The 14,759-nt window shown below is 41.1% G+C and overlaps 1 protein-coding gene across 4 annotated transcripts in view; it reads right to left on the bottom strand.

Annotated features, from left to right (window-relative positions):
• Positions 1–14,759, bottom strand: part of FYN (FYN proto-oncogene, Src family tyrosine kinase) — a 208,825-nt gene that overhangs the window by 160,831 nt on the left and 33,235 nt on the right. The window lies entirely within an intron of this gene.

Below are 14,759 nucleotides of genomic sequence, written 5' to 3'. Positions count from 1 at the left end.
TGGAGAAGACATGTAAATAAAAATAGATTTGTAGACATGTAGGCATGGGCATGAAAGAGACTAGGCATGGGGGTGGGGACAGAAAGGGCCGTTTGTACAAATGGCATTTGTATGAAGCATTCACACCTTTGAGTCCAGGAAGAGGCTTTCGGGGCTCCAGGGACCTCCTGAAATAGCAAACTATATCTGTGTTTATGTGCATGTGTCTATATATTTTTCTGGATAAAGGATTCCTAGCTTTCATCTCGTCTCAAAATGGCCTCCAAAGTGGCTTTAGTTGGTATTAAGATCCTCCATATTTATGGAAAATTTCTTTCCTATCTTTCTAACAAATCTGCCATCTCAGAGCACATTAAGAATAAGGTGCTAAAATTATATTTATTACCAAATTTAGGAACCAAGAAATAGTTATCCTCCTATCATTTCGTCTAAATTAAGATATATTATTAACACTCCAAAGGCTTGAGGCTGGCCAACATATTTAACAAAAACATTTTAAATTAAAAATGTTAAAAGCAGGGCTGGACGAGTGGTGCGATGGTTAAGAACTGGCTTGGGACACCAGAGGGCCCTGGTTCGGATCCCACATATGAGGGCCAGTGACACTGCCCTCCACAGCTAAGATGCTGAGCAACAGCTCAACCTGGAGCTGGGCTGCTGTGAGTCGCCAGCGACGGCGTAGGCTGCAGCTGCCGTGAGCGGCCGTCCATAAGCTGGCAACTGATCTGCCTCTCCCGGGAAGAGCGCAATGATGGTGCCAACTTGGGCCAGTGAAGCAATGTCCTCCACAACTAGACTGAAGAACAAAACGACAGCAACTTGTCTGCCTTCCCCCAATTCCCCAGCACTGTTCCCATCCCCCCAATTCCCCAATAAAAAAAATCTTTAAATAAATAAATAAATAAATAAATAAATAAATAAATAAATAAAATAAAAACGTTAAAAGCATATTTAGGACTTTGCAAACACAGGTAGGTAGGATCCTCACCAAAGGCTTACTATGTATGGTACTTGAATAACGGGTATCCAGATCTGTCAATATTCACAGCTAGATTCAAAGACCTGCCAAAAACAGGAACTACTTTTAACAGCCATGACATTTTTTTTTTCCAAAAGGATGTTATCAAGTAGACTGTGCAGTAATGACTATAAATACTTGACATGCCTATATTACTATAAATAAATATTGCACATTCTCCCAACCCATCTAATTACTGTTCACCTAAAGCAGCGCAATTAAGCAACTGTCTGTTGAATTCTGAAAATGGGAAAAGCCCTCCTGTCTCTCTTAGGTAGTTTTACGATCCTAACAATAGACTTAATGAAGCCTTTTAAAAGAAGGACGATTACATTAAAATGACAGGGGCATGTAAAAATTCATTACATACATCTTCTTGCTGCCTGATGGATTAAATGCCTCATCACACCCTAGGGAGAAGTAGGAACAAAGAATAAAGAAAAATCACAACTTTCTGAGTGAGCCTGTTATGCCTGAGATTTAATCTGATCCTGTGAATCAGTCAGGACTTGACCCTGCACCCAAAGGGGGAAGAAGGTTATGCTTGGTATCAGGTAAATTATGAAATGATCCTAGGAATGCTGCTGGCTTGTTGAATATAAATTGACATTACAATCCATGTCTTGATGATGCTAAACAACAATTTTACAAGTTGATACAGCTTTTTCCCTCGAGAAATGATAAGGGCTACAAAAACAGAGTCCACTCGGGGAACTGTCTGGAGCTGTTAGCGCCCACTACCCTCACGTGCCCCCTGAGATAGCACTATTTGATTTTTGTTACATTTATTCCTAAGTGTGTTTTTCTGTTAATTTTTTACATAGAATTGTTTCTTTAGCTTCATTTTCTACTGATTAGCTGCTAATGTATAGAAATACAACTCGTTTTTGTATATTGATTTTGCATCCTGTGACTCTACTAAGTAGTGGTTTTATACGTCCCTTAGGATTTATCTATGTAAACTGTCATGTCGCCTGCAAATAAAGACAACTTTACTTCTTCCCATGAAGGCTTTATGTAATTTATTTCTTGTCCTTGCTCTCTTCTCTTTCTTAAAGAGCAATAGCAGCTTGTTTCACTGGCAGAAATGTTCCTGCCACTGCATTCCAGTTTGCCTCATGCCATGTTTGGCCCCTGTAGGGCCTTGAAGGCTGGCCCATGGGGAACTGTGGCCTTGAGCAGGAAGATTCTGACCCCATGAAGCCATCTGCAGAAGACCAGGGGCCTGATTCAGAGCCTCTGTGGTTTAATCACTTGTGCTTAAGATGCTGCATGTTAAAAAAAAAAAAAAAAGAAATACCCAAAGGACTTACTGAATCTTTGGACTTTTGAGCTATAAAGGTCCTTAAAGATTAGGCCTCTCATTGTACTGAGTGAGGCTCAGTACATCCAGTGCCCTGCACAAGGGCAGCTAGCGGCAGAAGCAGAGTCTGCTCTTCTGGACAGGACATGAACTGAGAATTCAGAGACCTGGATTCTAGCCTTGACTAGATCAGGAACGTACTCCTGCCTTGACTGTAAGTCTGAGCGTCTAGGGGACACCTTAGATACTCTCAGTCCTGGTGCAAGAAATGGGATAACTTAGGCCCATGTGAATATGGGCATCTTTTTTTGAACCTTTGCTAAGGGTGTTCCCTAAAAGCAGGGCAAGATTATATTTTCCAGTGCCTGGCCAATCTGTAACTGGCTGTTACTATTAAGAAATGAATTTCCCTCTTCCCACATGGAAAAAACATACCCTGAAATAAGTTAGAATCCCACAGAACATCTCTGGCCCTGTTTATACCAACTGCTGAACATGATCATCTCATATTATCACAAAGTCTTCAAAGCTCATTTAAACATCTCAGGGCTGGTACGCAGCCCCTGGAGATCCTGGCTGAACTCTTCTCTTACATATTACACTTGAACAACACGAGTTTGAACTACACTTAACTTATATGAACACCTTTTTCAATAAATACTGTAAATGTATTTTCTCTTCCTTATGATTTTCTTAACATTTTCTTTTCTCGACCTTACTTTATTGTAAGAATACAGTATATTATATATATTATATATATATATATATATAACATAAAAAGTGTATTGATAGACTCTATGTTATCAGTAAGGCTTCAGTCAACAGTAGACTATCAATCGGTATTTATGTTTGGGGGGAGTCAAAAGTTATATATGGATTTCCGACTGTGCTGGGGGTTGGTGCCCCTAACCCCTGTGTTGTTCAAGGGTGAACTTGTATTTGTACCCGTCTCCAAGAAGAATTTAGTAGAGCCAAGAAAATCACCAGCCTGTTTAGCAAGCCTATTACACATTCCCTCCTCACTAGCCAAAGGAAGTTAACAAGCATGTCATGAAATTAGCAAGTATTATTTCTGTCAGTCAAATTACATACACATAGTTGAACAGCTGAAATTCTAGGACTTTTAAAAAGTCCAGTTCTTTTAGCTTCTCATCTTGTCGGATAATGCCAAGTATTCTTACTCATCAATGGCTTCTCTAAAATAACCATCAGTTGTCACTGCTAAAGCAGAAGTTCCAAGATGTCAGAAAAGTTTACTGAGATCGGAGAGAGGTCTCAGCTGGACAAAATAGAGACCAGACATTAAAACAGCATCACTCATAGCTGTTGGGTATGTGCTGGGAAAAGCTTGTTTCACCAGAAAAAGGGAAGCCGGGGAGGGTGGGAACCATCATACTCGCTACTTACATAGAGGGTGCTTAGGAATATGACCTGATTTGACTTGGCGACAAACCTATGGGGTTAGAGATAACATCTTTAGTTCCAGAAACCAGTGAAGTAGCTTGCCCAAGGTCAAACAGCTGGTTAATGGCAGAGTGGCAATTTGAATCCAGGTTGATCTCTCTTAAGTCCATCCTTTTAATTAATTTTATTAAAAAAGGAATATGACCACATTAACAAACATTGAGAAGAAAATACTATCATCTCATAACTCAAATACAACTGTTAGCATTTTGGTGTAATTTTTGTAGGCTTTTTTCACACATTCATTTTGCTTTCAAAATTAAGGTCATAGTCCACAGACATTTTGGTATCCTGCTTTTTTCTACTTTACAACCTAAACAGCTGTCTAACTTACTTAACTATTTTTATAATCATTTTAACTAATATATAATATTCCACTGAGTTGACATGTAGTAGACATGTCGTAGTTTACATATTACATAATGAGATCTCAGTTGTGGAAAACAGGTTCTTCTATTTTTTTTTTTTTTTGGCAAAGCACAAGTGGTATTTCCAGCATACATGCTGCTTTCACAAACATGTAATGTCACCATTGAAAGTTTCAAATAGACAATACCAATCAACAGATGATGAAAAACTATGATAAAATCTTTTGAAAATGCCACCATCACTGAGCTCTCTGGCCTGGATGAAATAAATCTGATGAATGCTATTAATGAAGGGTGACCCAAAAATCAAGTTGAAAAAAGCTGCACTTCTGAGACTCCAGAGAACAAGAGCTTTTAATGGTTTAATGTTCTACTTTCAGTTTCATAGGAATGACAACAAAAGAAATTATCACTCACTAAAATCTAGATTTGGAAAAAGGGAAATTCTTTGAGACGAAAACAAATCCTATTAGCTTTACATATCAGAGTGGTCAGAACTCACAAATGAAGCCAAAATGCTCCCCCAGGACTATGTCAAATTTCATAGTTAATTTTCTATTCAAAATGCCATAAGATCCATTTTTCTCAAGTCTAATGAATGAGCAGTTTACAGAGCATCTCTGAGTTCTCATGAAATAAACATGTGAAGTAAAAGCGACAGCAATGACAAACTCTGTATAAGTTTACTGAATTGATAAAACACAAAGCGTTGCTGTCAGAAAACTTTCCTGTGTTTGGAGGAAAGTAATCTCTGAAATATGTGTGTGCTTCTGGGTGGATATCTGTTTTGAAAACTTTATTAGAATCCATGCCATCATCAGTTTGATATGGAAACAGCACATTTAAATGCCTGGCAACTTCTATCTGCTCCCCAGATTAGTAATAATCTTCAGTTGTTATTACATATAATAATAACAAGATTATTACTGATTGGAGAGAACCAAGTGAAAATGGAGAGAACTGGGTATTCATTTACCCCGAGATGGCATCTTCTCCCTAAAGAACAATGTGACTACAGTCCATTACAAGATAACCTTTCATCCTTCCCTGCAATGGTTGTTTGAAACCTACACCTTTCTCTTCATATCCCCAGCTCTCTCTACCCCACACTCTGAAGGTGAGTTATACTTCATCAGACCCTAATAACCACCTTTTCATCTCCAACGTTTAGCTAATACTTCACTTCATCTTTCATTTGGTCTTCCCCTTCTCTTAAAATTTAACGTTTACTCATGGGTATGCCAAATGGATTGTCCAAATAGAATCACTTTGGGAAACTATTTGGTCTTATCCAGTACAGGTGAATGAAGGTACACGTACTCTAAGACTCAGAAATTCTTCTCTTAGGCACCGATTTCAGAGAAATTGTTTGCAGCAGAATGCACATACAACAATAGCAGCACTGTTTTAAGTAGTGCAAAATTAGAAATGACCCAAATGTCCATCAAGAGGAGACTGGGTAAATAAATTGTAGTGTATTTATTCAATGCAAGACCATATAGCAGTGAAGACAAATGAATTTCATGCACGTCACTTCATGCATCAGTAGGGATGACTCTTATAAAACAAATGATGATTGAAAAAAGCAAATGGTACAAGAATACCATTTAGAGGTAGCCCCAAGGCAAACAAAACATAATAATAGATTGCTTAGGGAAACATATTTACACAGAAAGGCCAGGAAATGACAGACACAAAATTCAGAACAGTGGTTCCTTCAAGGGAGAGGGGTATGGCCAGGCAGGAACACATAGGGACTTCCAGAGTACTGGTGAGGTTCTAGTTCTTATGCTGCAGGTTGGGTATGGAGTGGGCTTGCATTTCTCTCCCTCCACTCCTCTGTGTATATATATCTGCATGTGACACACACACACACACACACACATACACACACACACTCCTTTGTATGCATATATATTCCTTTGTATACATCATCAGAATAGTACTTTTTCATGTTACCCTGAGCCCTAGCCCTGCCTCCCTCAGCGCCTCCTTCCGGCACTCTGACCCTCTGCAGAGCCCTCAGCAGGGACCCTTGTCTTAGGCTGAGTGGTTGTTCCATCTGACTTCTGATCCAATCAAACATGACAATGACTGAAGACCCCCACATGATGTCCTTTGTTCTCTACAAGGTCTCACCTGGAGTATTTATCCAGACCGCTATTGACGGGAACATGACATTTCGCTCAGAAGGTGGTGTCAACCACATTGCAAGGGGACCTGAAATGCCACTCAGAGTGAAACAGACATTTGCTGAATTGTACCCGGGAGCCTGAAGGTGGCCATGCTGGTCTCGATCGCTCACACATACCCAGCTGCAGGATCTCCTGTTGTGCCCAAGGAACTTGTCAAGTTTGCTCCCTCACATGACTGCTACCCAGCCTGACTTCCCCAAGCCACCTCATCTTCATTCTTATAAAATAATGTCAGGTCTACTCATCTCTCTCAGGCACCCAGGCTCCCAACCTTGGCATAATTCTTGATCTTTTTTTCCTCTTTGAAGAGGAAGCTCTGAATTACTCTTCCGCTCTAACCTCAGATTCACTCGGGAGTTCCTGATCTTGGTACCATGGCCTTAATTTAGACAAAATAAGGGTTCTTACTGGATTTATTCTGTTTCTGGAATGTTTATTCTAAAGCTTCTCCTATTTCCTACTCAAAAATTAGATCTGATAAATTATATCAAAAGCAAATGAATGTGGCTTTTTTTTTTTTAGTTCAGTTTTCTCCTTCATTTAGTAGATTACTTGTTGAAAAAAAAATACATAAATTGTAACCACTGTCCTGGAGATGTCCGTCTAGGTAATTTGATTTTCTTCAAAAATGTTTCATACCATCTGTAGCATAACCTGAAAACACAATAGCGCATCTACATATTCACTTTAATGGAACTATTTTCATTTGATCACAGAAAACATACTCAAGTTAAGAATGATGATAAAACAAAACAAAACAAAACACACACACACAAGAGAAGGAAAAGTTTCTGCAAAGAGGTGATAGGATCCTGTGAAGTGACTCTACATGCAGCCCCAGGAGGAGCACGATGCTGTTTACAGTTAGGGGCGGGGCTAAGTGCGTGACTTGAGCAGAGAAGTCCGAATCCAGCAGTAAACAGGGAGACTGAAAGACAAGCCTGAAGTACCAGGCCAGCGAAGGTAATTCCAAAATGGGAGATGACAAGACCCTGATTCAGGGATCTGGGTGTAGGAAAAGGGAAAAAGAAAGGAGGAGGGCCTTTAGAGAAAAGCAAGCTGGTCAATTCTTTCAATTTGGGTCAAGAGGGTTCTCAATGATTACGAGGCCAAAGGATATGGTGCTGTAAGAGAAAATGCAGGGGCCAGCCAAGTGGCTCCCTGGTTAAGAGTTGGCTTGGGACGCCAGCTCTGAGCAGTAGGGCCCCAGTTCGGATCCCACATGGGCCAGTGACGCAGCGCCCTCTACAGCTAAGATGGTGAACAACAGCTCAACCTGGAGCTGAGCTGCCAGGAGTCACCGGCGACGGTGTAGGCTGCAGTGGGCTGCCATAAGCTACCGTGAGTGGCTGGCAGCCAGTGTGAGCTTCCATGAGCCTCTGTCAGTGGCCATCCAATGGCCTGTGACTGATCTGACTCAGTCGAGAAGAGCACAATGATCACAATACCAACATGGGCCAGTGAAGCGAAGTCCTCCACAATTAGACTGAAGAACAAAAGGACAGCAACTTGTCTGTTCTCCCTCCACAATTCCCCAATGCTGTTTCCCTCCCCCAATTCCCCAATAAAATCTTAAAAAAAAAAAAAGAGAAAATGAAAAAATCCATCCTTTACCATCTCAGATTTGAACATGACACAGCAATGACTGCTCATGGGTTAAACCATTAGGGAAAACAAGGGCTGCCTAAAATCTATCTACACAAAAACAGGCCTGAGGCACACACTGATTTGGGCTCTAGATGCTATTTTCTTTACCAAAAAGAAAATAAAAAAACAACTTCTATATTTCCAACAAAAAGCAAGTGCTTTTAATTGCACTCCTGGGTATTTATCCAAAGGAGCTGAAAACTGATGTCCACGCAAAAACCTATACACAAATGTTTGATAGTGGCTTTATTCATAATCACCAAAATTTGAAAGCAACCAAGATGTTCTTGGTTGAATGGAGGTGAATGGATAAATAAACTGTGGGATACCCAAACAATGAAATATGATTCTGTGCTAAAAAGAAATGAGCTATCAAGCTGTGAAGGATATAGAAGAGCCTTAAATGCATATTACTAAGTGAAAGAAGCCAATGTGAAAAGGCTACATATTGCATGATTCCAAATATATGACATTCTGGAAAAGGCAAAACTACAGAGATAGTAAAAAGATCAGTGGTTGCTAGAGATTAGGGATGATGGAAGGATGACTGGGCAGAGCACAGAGGATTTTCAGGCCAGTGATACTGCTCTGCATGATACTATAATGGAGGATACGTGTAATTGTACATTTGTTTAAACCCATAGAATGTACAACACCAAGAGTGAACCCTAACATACACTATGGACATTGGGTGATGGTGTGTCCATGTAGGTTCATCAATTGAAACAAATATACCACTCTGAGGGGGATGTTAATAATGAGGGAGACTGTGCATATGTGTGGGGGGACATGGGAAATCTCCGTGCTTTCTCCTCAATTTTGCTGTGAACCTAAAACTGCTCTAAAAAATAAAGTCTATTTAAAAGAAAAAAAAAAAGACTTGAAAACAAAAAACAAACATGTTCCTGCCCTGACACATTTTGCTCTGTTGCTTTGACGTGATTGTTTCTGAAGCTTTTTACTTTTTCCTTCAAAATACATTATATCACATCTTGTTGTTACCATTGTTATATTTACCACCTAGAAAACACAGAAGCCTAACTATATTTTCCTCTCGGCCACTGTAAAAATTGAATCATGAAAAAGTTATTTAATTGGCTAGTAGCCAATATTTATTAACACAAATGCAAGAAAATACGGTAAATGTGGTAACTGTCAAATACGTTTTGTTCTTCCAGTTCATGGGTTAGATATGAAAAAAGCACACCTGACATTTTGCCAGTGAGACCTCCCACCTACCTGAAACTCCATAATGGATCGTGGTGACAACTTCTAAACTCCATGAACAGGTTTTATAAGTTATTTCATTTTGAAACCTAAGGGCTGTTCAAACTTTCCCCCATTTTCAATTTACTATAATATTTTACAATAAGCATCCCCTTGATGCATGGGCCATAAATCGTTTCAACTCATTTAATAACAGTGTAATAGGCAAAGTGGCAGTTTTTGTTTTTTTAAACTACTGTTGCCCCCACTTGCCATCTGGGGGGAACTACTTTTCAGAGTATTCTTGTAAAGATGGACAAAATCTTCCCCAAAGACAAAGGTTTGTTTGTTTGTTTTAAATTACTGTAGCGTTAAGTCTTGACGAAAGCCACAGAAATGATAATATGGAAAGGAAACTTCGTCAGGCCCATTTGTCCTCCCTAAGTATAAAGCTACTCCACATCATACTTGCAAGTTATCTGATGGTTGGTCAGTATTGGTCAAAGCAAGGGGAACGACAAATAGAAGTTGCTGAATTATTATTTCCTCCCTTCATCAGTGTCTCTTCATCTAACTTCTGTACAGGTTTCACAGCACCCTGCACCTCCCTGCAAGATCCTCCTCCTCTCAGTTACAAGCTTACACCTGATCACTATCTGCTTCCGTCACAGCCACCATCACACAGCTCTTCCTGGCACAGTCAGGATTTACTCAAGCCCCTGAGGCCCACATACTCTTTCCACTACATCGCACCGCCTGCCAGCGACCTTGAAACCATTTCACTTTCTCTCGGTAGTCTTATTTGGAAAGACTATGCAAATGAATGAACTATTGTTTTATCCCTTCTTCTGTTAACAGAAATGATCCACACAGCATCTCACTTCTCTTCCTTCCCTTTACACGCCAACTATATTCAGTAGTGACACACTTCACAACTTAGCAAATACCCCTCCATCTTCTGAGAAGCAGCTGCATTCACCCAACAGCGGGGGCTGCTCTTCACAGACCACACATAAGCCACAAAGGAGGACTGGTCTTTAACAGAGGTGAACCCTTAAAACAAAGATTAGGATTACACACCTGAATACGGGGTTCTAGTCCCTCCTTAAAAACCACCCACGAGTTAACACCCACAGGTGTGCTACAGGAAGTACAGCTGAAGATCGAAACCCACTGACATCAGTGAGGACAACCGGGTACCTGTGCCCTCAGAGCAGTGACTAACCAAGCACTCTCCCAGCTCTCCCTTCCCACAGCACAGTCCCCATCAAAGCGCATTTTCCCGGGACTATCAGAGACATAGGTTATGGAAACCGAGTACCTGGATGTTAGCAAAACATCTGATAGTCACTCAAAGCATAGCTGAGCAGGATGGGAAACTCTGGGCCAGGTGACAATTCAGTTTGGTGGACTCAGAATTGACTGAATGGGCACACCCAAGGGCACCAACATCACAGAGGAGCAACATCGACCTGGAGGGTGGTCCTTGCAGAGCAAGACTTGGTAGGTCCCTCCTTGGTTGATGTTTTTACCAAGATGTGCTAATGAGTAATTCACAGCTGAAAAGGGATAGTTAATTAATTGGAAGAAAGAACAGAAATTGTAGAAGATTTCAACAGGCTAGAATGACAACAACCAAAGAACTCTCAAATTAAAAGAGAGAAAATCCTGCTTATAATTATTAAATATCTATTGCATAATAGATATTTATCTATTTATATATGTTATCATATATATGATAATATATATGATATTATTATATATGATATGTTATCACCTGGTCTCCACCATCCAATCTGCTCAGCTGGGACGACTTACCCCTGTTCACAAGTCCTGCCAGTGGCCCTGGCCCCAGGCTCTGAGTGGGTGAGGCCCCTGGCCACTGACACTCAGACTCATATCAATGTTACGACTCTGACTTCAGACCTGGGCTTCCTTGTACTCTTAGAGCTCAAGTTCCTGTCTTGGGCCCCACTGCATTTTAGCAGTTGACTTAATTCTTTTCATCAGCTTCCTGGCTGGAATCTTGTCGCTGTACACCAGTACTCCTCTTATCGGGCCCTTCACCTGCTCAGTCAGACAATGCTGTGCCAATATCTGTCCTTCTAGACTGTCACCTACAGAAGAATTTCCCAGTGTTATGCCTTACCAAATTGTCCAGCTGCCTTCTGTATACTGCCTGCTGCTGCTACTGTCCCCATGAGAGCACCCCAGCCCATGGATCTACCTGTTCTCTGGACCCCTGTCTGGACTATATTCTGGATCCCAAGCTCATCCCATCCTGCTACTGACAGAAACCTGCCTCTTCTACATGGCAGGGGCAAAGGGGAAAGGTTTAAAGCAATTCATATTTGAAAGTCTTAAGGATTTTTATTGAACACAAGCTCAATCAATGCAAGCTGAACGTGTGACAGAGAGGCTAAATGAGAGGTAATCTTGGTCTGCATTAGTATAGCACATAATGATGCAGAAAACATGCACATCTCCTAAGACCTAATAGTCTTAGGTGCAAGTCCTTACTTTACCCTGGTCAAGCCATCTCTGAAGAACTGTTCATGTCTGGAAGCCATGTTTTTAAAGAGACAATGAGATGAAGGGAATGCATCCAGGAGGAAGTAAACATAATGACAGAATTCCTGACATGAGGTAATGTAAAAATATTTATAAGTGTCATGGCTGTTGGCCTAGGAAGGGAGGATTTACAGGGTTGGGGTTTCAGGTGCTAAAGAGTTCTCACATGAAGAAGGACCTAGAGCAGCAGTTCGCAACCTTCCTAATGCCGCGACCCCTTAATACAGTTCCTCATGTTGTGGTGACCCCCAACCATAAAATTATTTTCATTGCTACTCTATAACTGTAATTTTGGTACTGTTATGAATCATAATGTAAATATCTTTTTGTTTTCCGATGGTCTTAGGCGACCCCTGTGAAAGGGTCGTTCGACCTCCAAAGGGGTCGCGACCCACGGGTTGAGAACCACTGACCTAGAGGCTTATATTACAAGAGATAGCTTGGGGGTGTGTGGGGCCACAGTGGAGGGGTGGGCTGAAGCAGTAAGTGCTGGTCCCAGCTCCACTCCTGCCTGGGGCAACCCTGCATCTCCAGCTTTAATTTCCCCCTAAGTCTGGGAGGATCTGATTTCAAAGGCCTGTCCCTATTCTCAGAGCCCAGAATTCTTCATCCTTACACTAACCCCAATCTGAGAAAGAAGATGGCCTTGCCTGTTCTGAGGTCTAGGAGACAAGGTTAGGTGATAGGTCTTCCAAGTGGCCCTTTCCAGGAAAATCAAATTCACTACTGTGTGAAACAAGTGGTCTCAAGCTTTATGTTTCAGGAATTGCAAAATATAGAAATTCCTGAAGAGAAGTTGCGGGAAGCAGAAAAACGTTCACCTCCACCTCAAGATGTTCACTTCCTAATCTCTGTGATCTGTGAATATCACCTTATATGGCATGCATGAATGATATGATATGATATGAGTCTCAAGAGGAGGAGCTCATCCTGGATTACTCTGTCAGGGGCTCTAAAAGCCATCACAGGTAGCTTTATGAGAAGGATGCAGAGGGAGATGTGATAGAGACACACAGAGGTGAGGGCCATGTGAAGGCGGAGACAGAGATTGGAGTGATGTGGCCACAAGTCAAGGAACACCTGCAGCCACCAGGACATGGAAGAGTCAAGCAATAGATCCCCCCAGGGAGCCTCTCGAGGGAAGGCAGTCCTTCTGACACCTTGATATAGAACTCTGCTCCCCCAAACCCCGAGAGAATAAATCTTTGTTTTAAGCCACCTAGTTTGTGGTCATTTGGTATGGCAGCCACAGCAAACTTATCCAGAATGTTTTCTGCTTAAATAAAATTTTGTTATGAGCCAAAAGTGGGCAGAAATAACCTTCTTTAAGGGAAAAGCTTGAATTTTAATGTATTTTTATGGCCTATTCCATACCAGGCTTAGTACAAATACAGCTCTGTTTTTAAAAGTGTTTATGGGCAGGAACAAAAGCATCCTTGAAACCATTCTTCATACATAATTTCCTAATAATGTCTCCTTCACACGTGATTTCAGCAGGCAATAAGTCTATGCAAGGTAGGCAACCAAATGATTCCAACCTCTACGCAGCAGGCCTGGCTGCAGTGGAAGAAATCACGCAGCATCTCACGGCTATAGGAGGAAGCCTGCAGAGCAGGTGGGAGCTCGTCTTGATTCTCTATTGTAATGTGGGCAGCATTTCTCTCCAAGCTCTCCTGGCAACGTTCAGCTCTCATCTTGTAGAATGATGAATGCTACTGAGATGAGGAATACAATAAAATGATCCCCAAGCCTAGGATCTGGCCATGCAAAGAGAATGAGTGTCCCACCGGCCTCGTTAGACTCCCACAGGATGTAATCCCTGGAAGTCACTCTCATGCTGTCATCTAAGGGACCACATCCTGGAACCAGGTCAGGTTTAAAGAGACGGTTCCCCTTTTAAGTTTTCTAATTTCTCCTTGATAAAAACATCATTACTATTTTTAAAACTACAAATAAGGGAAAAAGTCCTTTTAAATTCAGTGAAGAGAAAATGAAAGATGCGTACAAAATTACCAGTTAAATTCACAAGGCCCTTGGTGATTTATTTATTTTCTGCTCTACTGAGCTTCAGTACAAGAGAAGAGAACATCTACCGTGGAGTGGAAAGAGGAGGGTACGCCAAGTCCCAGACCGACTTTTGCATCTTGCCGCTTCCTAGATGTAAGTCCTTGGGCAATTCATTTCACTTCTATTGAGCTTGATTTTCCTCACTTGCAAGATAGGGCAACTGAATAAGATAATATGTGAGCTAGAACAGTGGTTGGCCCACAGATGTTCATTAAAGTTCGAGCAATGAATGAATGAACTGTTCTACATCCTGGATTAGACAAGCTACCCCCAATTTTTCAACTCTTTCCTTGAATCCCAATGCAAATACTGCTATCTGTAGCTCTTCCAGCAGTCATAAATATCTGCCTGAATTTGTAATGTCTAGGAAGTAGGATCTTTTATTATCTTGGAAATTCAAATTGGCAGAAGTCATGTTTTTTCTTCTTGAACAGTAGCACTGAGTTTTATGTAAAAGAAAGATGGTCAGTTATTATGGGTGATGCATAACAACTATTTTTGGCCCAGGACTAAACATGTTTGCTCTGCTGTTCGCTTGCTCTAAGGCTTTAGGCCAGCGGTTCTCAACTTTCCTAATGCTGCGACCCCTTAATACAGTTCCTCATGTTGTCGTGACCCCCAAGCATAAAATTATTTTCGTTGCTACTCTATAACTATAATTTTGCTACTATTATGAATCGTAATGTAAATATCTTTTTGTTTTCTGATGGTCTTAGGTGACCCCTGTGAAAGGGTCATTCGACCCCCAAAGGGGTCACGACCCACAGGTTGAGAACCGCTGCTTTAGGCAAATCCCCCTCTTTGAGTCTCATTTTTCTCATGAGTAAAAGTGGCCTCTTTTTCAGGACCAAGTAAAGTTCTTCATTTTTTAACTTAAAAACACAAAACACACATATTTTTTGATTTTCTGATTTGGGCTT

This window comes from Hipposideros armiger, unplaced genomic scaffold (assembly GCF_001890085.2).
Source record: "Hipposideros armiger isolate ML-2016 unplaced genomic scaffold, ASM189008v1 scaffold_101, whole genome shotgun sequence".
Classification (NCBI taxonomy): Eukaryota; Metazoa; Chordata; class Mammalia; order Chiroptera; family Hipposideridae; genus Hipposideros; species Hipposideros armiger.
This window is presented reverse-complemented; position numbering and strand designations above follow the sequence as displayed.